Genomic DNA, 7,736 nt, shown 5'->3' on the forward strand with positions numbered 1-7,736 from the left:
CCAGATCATGGAAATGACACATTGGAATGACAACCACTGTCGAACAACTCCCAAAATTGTGGCAATGGAGTGAGAGAGAAGAGCAGCTTTGGGGAGAGGCACATACCAAACGGGCTGCTCCTTCATTCTGCTCTTATATACAAATCCGATGTCACTAATTTCGTTTGGAATCCAAGGTGCATTCGTCCTTGCCCACATGAGCAATGGCTCTTCTGATCAAATGGCCACGGGGAGCTTTCGATAACAAAGGCTCCCTTGTCACTCATGATGCGTAGCCCAACTGCTAGATGATGGCTCGCCCTTTAGATCGCTGCCCAGGAAACCACCACAATGACACCATTGGAACGACAACCACTGCCAAACCATTCTAAAAATTTTGCGCAAAAGAAGTTGTTGCGAAGAAAACGACTCTGGGGAGAGAGCACTCGCATAGCAAAATTGGGATGGCTTCACGGCCCTTCCAATAGAAACGATGCTGGTGCCAATATTCAAAATCCAAATAATGTGTCTTTCTCGAACACCAGCACCGATTTTATTGGGGAGGGTTTCCGAGAGCTTTTGTTATCAAAGCTTCCCATTGGAGCCGCGATAGGCATGCAAAAAATTTTGATAGAGCGCCAAGCACCCACCTCATGGCTAGAGACAAGGGCTCGCCATTAGATCAACTTCAAAATCGCAGAACAAACACACTGTAAATTGGCAACCGCTCCCAAGTCTCTTCCATAATTGCGTCGGTCGAGTGATCGAAGAAGGTGATCTAAGAGAGGTTCCAAGCATAGGAATTCATTGGGGGATTCGCGCTGATGGCATAAATTTATGCAATACCCGAGCAACACCAGACGGAGGTGTTAGACAAGGGCTCCCGTTTTAGATCGAGTTTTAAAATCACCAAGAAGATGCGGTGAGGGCTGCAACCACTGCCAAACCCTTTTCCAAAATTGAGCCAGATGAGTGACAAGAAAACATGATCTAAAGGAGAGTCTAGGAATAGCACCCTCAAGGGTAGGCTTCAAAATCTGACATATCCATCCGCCCTGATAGCGGCATTGAATCAATGAGGGGGGAATGGGACAGGCTCGTGACAACCACCTCTCCCATTGTAGCTGCGATAGGCACACAAAAAATCTTGCTAGAGCACCAAAGCACCCACCCTAATGGCTATAGACAAGGGCTTGCCATTAGATCAACTTCAAAATCGCAGAACAGACGCGATGTAGAATGAGAACTGCTGCCAAGTCTCTTCCGTAATTGCGTCGGTCGAGTGATCGAAGAAGGTGATCTAAGAGAGGGTCCATGCATAGGCATTCGTTGGGGGATTTGCGCCGATCGCATAAATTTATGCAACACCCGAGCAACACCGGACGGAGGTGCTAGACAAGGGCTCCCATTTTAGATCAAGTTCTAAAATCACCAAGTAGACATGGTGAGGGCTGGCAACCGCTGCCAAACCTTTTTCCAAAATTGCACCAGCTAAGTGACAAGAAAACATGATCTAAATGAGAGTCGAGGTATAGCACCCATGAGCATGGGCTTCATGCCCCTCTAATTGATTCAACGTCGGCGTCCACCATTTTAAAATCTGACATATCCATCTGCCCTGATAGCGGTGTTGAATCAATGAGGGGGGCATGGGAGAGGCTCGCGGAAACCACCTCTCCCATTGTAGCCGTGATAGGCACGCAAAAAATTTTTCTAGAGCGCCAAGCACCCACCTCATGGCTATAGACAACGGCTCGCCATTAGATCAACTTCAAAATCGTAGAATAGACGCGGTGTAGAATGGCAACCACTGCCAAGTCTCTTCCGTAATTGCGTTGGTTGAGTGATCGAAGAAGGTGATCTAAGAGAGGGTCCAAGCGTAGGCATTCATTGGGGGATTCGTGCCAATGGCATAAATTTATGCAATACCCGAGTAACACAGGACGGAGGTGCTAGACGAGGGCTCCCATTTTAGATCAAGTTTTAAAATCACCAAGTAGACACGGTGAGGGTTGGCAACGGCTGCCAAACCTTTTTCCAAAATTGCACCAGCTGAGTGACAAGAAAACATGATCTAAAGGAGATACCAGGTATAGCACCCACGAGGGTGGGCTTCATGCCCCTCTAATTGATTCAACGTCGGCGTCCACCATTTCAAAATCTGACATATCCATCCACCCTGATAGCGGCGTTGAATCAATGAGGGGGGCACGCGAGAGGCTCGTGGCAACCACCTCTCCCATTGTAGCCATGATAGGGCACGCAAAAAAATTTTCTACAGCGCCAAGCACCCACCTCATGGCTAGAGACCATGGCTCACCATTAGATCAACTTCAAAATCGCAGAACAGACGTGGTGTAGAATGGCAACCGCTGCCAAGTCTCTTCCATAATTGCATCGGTCGAGTGATCGAAGAAGGTGATCTAAGAGAGGTTCCAAGTGTTAGGCATTCATTGGGGGATTCGCGCCGATGGCATAAATTTATGCAATAACTGAGCAACACCGGACGGAGGTGCTAGATGAGGGCTCCCATTTTAGATCGAGCTTTAAAATCACCAAGTAGACGCGGTGAGGGCTGGCAACCATTGCCAAACCTTTTTCCAAAATTGTGCCAGCTAAGTGACAAGAAAACATGATCTAAAGGAGAGTCCAGGAATAGCACCCTCGAGGGTGGGCTTCATGCCCCTCTAATTGATTCAACGTCGACGTCCACCATTTCAAAATCTGACATATCCATCTGCCCTGACAGCGGCATTGAATCAATGAGGGGGGCATGGGAGAGGCTCGCGGCAACCACCTCTCCCATTGTAGCCATGATAGGCATGCAAATTTTTTTTTGCTAGAGCACCAAGCACCCACCTCATGGCTATAGACAAGGGCTCGCCATTAGATCAACTTCGAAAACGCAGAACAGACGCGGTGTAGAATGGCAACCACTGTCAAGTCTCTTTCGTAATCGCGTCGGTTGAGTGATCGAAGAAGGTGATCTAAGAGAGGGTCCAAGCCTAGGAATTTGTTGCGGGATTCGCACCGATGGCAAAAATTTATGCAATACCCGAGCAACACTGGACGGAGGTGCTAGACGGGGGCTCCCGTTTTAGATCAAGTCTTAAAATCACCAAGTAGACGCGGTGAGGGCTGGCAACCGCTGCCAAACCTTTTTCCAAAATTGTGCTAGCTGAGTGACAAGAAAACATGATCTAAAGGAGAGTCCAGGAATAGCACCCTCGAGGGTGGGCTTCATGTCCCTCTAATTGATTCAACGTCGGTGTCCATCGTTTCAAAATCTGACATATCCATCCGCCTTGACAGCGGCATTGAATCAAAGAGGGGGGCACGGGAGAGGCTCGCGGCAACCACCTCTCCCATTGTAGCCGTGATAAGCACGCAAAAATTTTTTTGCTAGAGCGCCAAGCACCCACCTCATGGCTATAGACAAGGGCTCGCCATTAGATCAACTTTGAAATCGCAGAACAGATGTGGTGTAGAATGGCAACCGCTGCCTAGTCTCTTCGGTAATCACGTCGGTTGAGTGATCGAAGAAGGTGATCTAAGAGAGGGTCCAAGCGTAGGCATTTGTTGGGGGATTCGTGCCGATGGCAAAAATTTATGCAATACCCGAGCAACAACGGACGGAGGTGCTAGACGGGGGCTCCCATTTTAGATCAAGTCTTAAAATCACCAAGTAGACGCGGTGAGGGCTGGCAACCGCTGCCAAACCTTTTTCCGAAATTGCACCAGCTGAGTGACAAGAAAAAATGATCTAAAGGAGAGTCCAGGAATAGCACCCTCAAGGGTGGGCTTCATGCCCTTCTAATTGATTCAACGTCAGTGTCCACCGTTTAAAAATCTGACATATCCATCCGCCCTGATAGTGGTGTTGAATCAATGAGGGGGGCACGGGAGAGGCTCGCGGCAACAACCTCTCCTATATAAGCTATTAGTGCGAGGCTCGCTCTGCATTAGAAATTAGCGAACACACCGACATCCGCCTTAATAATCCAAATCATTGAAAATTTTGACCAAACAACCATCCACGACCCAATTTTTTATGAGGTCGTCTAAGGAGAAAAAGATTGTCATCAGTTAGGAGATGTGAATTCATGGAGCCAATGGACTAAAATGGTCATCGAGCTCATCCGATCAATTGGATGAATTTCACCTTGAAGGGGCCCAATCCAACAGTTCCATAGGTCATCTCCTGGAACTCTCAAGAACAAGGCCCATCTTACTTGCAAACTCTGCTACTGCGCAGACATAGGGTGTAGAATGGCAACCGCTGCCAAGTCTCTTCCGTAGTTGCGTCGGTCGAGTGATCGAAGAAGGTGATCTAAGAGAGGGTCCAAGCGTAGGCATTCGTTGGGGGATTCGCACCGATGGCATAAATTTATGCAATACCCAAGCAACACCGGATAGAGGTGCTAGATGAGGGCTCCCATTTTAGATCAAGTTTTAAAATCACCAAGTAGATGCAGTGAGGGCTGGCAACCGCTGCCTAACCTTTTTCCAAAATTGCGCCAGCTGAGTGACAAGAAAAAATGATCTAAAGGAGAGTTGAGGAATAGCACCTAGAGGGTGGGCTTCATGCCCCTCTAATTGATTCAACGTCGGCGTCCACCATTTCAAAAACTGACATATCCATTCGCCTTGACACCAGTGTTGAATCAATGAGAGGGGCATGGGAGAGGCTTGTGGCAACCACCTCTCCTATATAAGCTATTAGTGCAAGGCTAGCTCTGCACTAGAAATTAGCGAACACACCGACAACTGCCTTAAAAATCCAAATCCTTTAAAATTCTGACCAAACAGCCATTCACGAACCAATTTTTTATGAGGTCGGTAGAGGAGCAAAAGATTGTCATCGGTTAGGAGATGCGAGTTCATGGAGCCGAGGGACTGAAATGGTCATCGAGCTGATCCGATCAACTGGATGAATTTCACCTTGAAGGGGGCCTAATCCAAAAGTTCTAGAGGTCATCTCTTGGAACTCTCGAGAACAAGGCCCATCTTACATGAAAACTCTGCTACTGCGCAAACATAGGTTGCAATTAAAGAGAAATTGCGAGTCCATCACAATGGCCCAAGGCCAATGCTCCGACCAAGTCAATTTTCTCTTGCAATCACCATGCCGCTATTCACAGAGAGATCTCCCCATTCACTAGTGACGCGATGCACAATCCAAGTGCTAGATGCGAGCTCGCCCTTGAAAGAAAGACCACTTTCCAAGACATCCCCCGATGACACATTGGAAGGACAACCACTATCGAACCATTCCCAATGTTGTGCCAATCGAGTTGGCACAGAGGCGACCTTAGGGAGCTCCCGCATAGCAATCAGGATGTGCTTTCAGACCCATCTCTCACAAAAACTAATGTTAGCTATGAACAAATTTAGAATCCAAGGCTCGTATCCATCGATATCGTCGGTACTGGGTCTATATATTCAAAGGCCATGGAGAGGTTCTGATAAGAGAAGCTCCCTTGCTCGCCCGCACAAACATCCCAAATGCTAGACACAAGCTCTTGCCCTTAGCATCGCTCTCCAGATCACCGCAATGACACATTGGAATGACAACCATTATCGAACAACTCCCAAATTTGTGCCGATGGAGTGAGAAAGAAGAGAAACTTTGGGGAGCCGCGCATAGCACACGGGCTGTGCTACTTCATTGTGCTCTTATATACAGATCCAATGTCATTGATTTCATTTGGAATCTAAGGCTGCATTTGTCCTTGCTCACACAAGCAATGGCTCTTCTCATCGAATGGCCACAGGGAGCTTCCGATTACAAAGGCTCCCTTGTCACTCGTGATGCACAACCCAACTGCTAGACGACGGCTTGCCCTTCAGATCGTTGCCCAGGAAACCACCACAACGACACCATTGGGAACGACAACCACTACCGAACCATTCCAAAAATTTTGCGCCAAAGAAGTTGTTGCGAAGAGAACCGCTCTGGGGAGAGAGCACTCACATAGCAAAATCGGGATGGCTTCACGGCCCTTCCAATAGAAATGATACTGGTGCCAATATTGCAAATCCGAATAACGTGTCTTTCTCGAACACTAGCACCGATTCTATTGGGGAGGGTTGCCGAGAGCTTTTGTTATCAAAGCCTCCCATTGTAGCCTAGATATGCATGCAAAAAATTTTTGCTAGAGTGCCAAGCACCCCACCTATTGGCTAGAAATTAGGGCTCGCCATTAAGATCAACTTTGAAATCGCAGAACAGATGCGCTGTAGAATGGAAACCGCTGCCAAGTCTCTTCTATAATTGCATCGGTCAAGTGATCAAAGAAGGTGATCTAAGAGAGGGTCCAAGCATAGGCATTCATTGGGGGATTCGTGCCGATAGCAAAAATTCATGCAATACCCAAGCAACACTGGACGGAGGTGCTAGACGAGGGCTCCCATTTTAGATCAAGTTTTAAAATCACCAAGTAGACGCGGTGAGGGCTGGCAACCGCTGCCAAAACTTTTTCCAAAATTGCGCCGGCTGAGTGACAAGAAAACATTATCTAAAGGAGAGTTGAGGAATAGCACCTTGAGGGTGGGCTTCATGCCCCTCCAATTGATTCAACGTCGGCGTCCACCGTTTCAAAATCTGACATTTCCATCTGCCTTGACACTGGCGTTGAATCAATGAGAGGGGCACGAGAGAGGCTCGCGGCAACAACCTCTCCTATATAAGCTATTAGTGCAAGGCTCGCTCTACATTAGAAATTAGCGAACACACCGACATCCGCCTTAATAATCCAAATCATTGAAAATTCTGACCAAACAACCATCCACGACCCAATTTTTTATGAGGTCGTCTAAGGTGCAAAAGATTGTCATCAGATAGGAGATGTGAATTCATGGAGCCAACAGACTAAAATGGTCATCGAGCTCATCCGATCAATTGGATGAATTTCACCTTGAAGGGGCCCAATCCAACAGTTCCATAGGTCATCTTCTAGAACTCTCAAGAACAAGGCCCATCTTACTTGCAAACTCTGCTACTGCGCAGACATAGGTTGCAATTAAAGAGAAATTGCAATTCCATCACAGTGGCCCGAGGCCAATGCTCTGACTAAGTCAATTTTCTCTTGCAATCACCATGCTGCCGTTCACAAAGAGATCTCCCCATTCACTTGTGACGCGACGCACAATCCAAGTGCTAGACGCGAGCTCACCCTTGAAAGGCCACTTTCCAAGACATCCCCCGATGACACATTGGAATGACAACCACTGTCAAACCATTCCCAATGTTGTGCTGATCGAGTTGGCATAGAGGCGACCTTAGGGAGCTCCCGCGTAGCAATCAGGATGTGCTTTCCTACCCATCTCTCACAAAAACCAATATGTTAGCTGTGAACAAATTTAGAATCCAAGGCTCATATCCATCGATATCGTCAGCACTGGGTCTATATATTTAAAGGCCACGGAGAGCTTCCGATAAGAGAAGCTCCCCTGCTCGCTCGCACAAACATCCCAAATGCTAGACACAAGCTCCCGCCCTTAGCATCACTCTCCAGATCGCCGCAATGACACATTGGAATGACAACCGCTGCCGAACAAATCTCGAATTTGTGCCGATGGAGTGAGAAAGAAGAGCAACTTTGGGGAGCCGCGCATAGCACACAGGCTATGTTGCTTCATTCTACTCTTATATATAGATCCAATGTCATTGATTTCATTTGGAATCTGTGGCTACATTCATCCTTACTCACACAAGCAATGGCTCTTCTCATCGAATGGCCACGCGGAGCTTCCGA

The sequence above is a fragment of the Cupressus sempervirens genome, chromosome 2, assembly GCF_028749045.1.
Source record: "Cupressus sempervirens isolate cs-2001-9-10 chromosome 2, ASM2874904v1, whole genome shotgun sequence".
In the NCBI taxonomy this organism is placed as follows: Eukaryota; Viridiplantae; Streptophyta; class Pinopsida; order Cupressales; family Cupressaceae; genus Cupressus; species Cupressus sempervirens.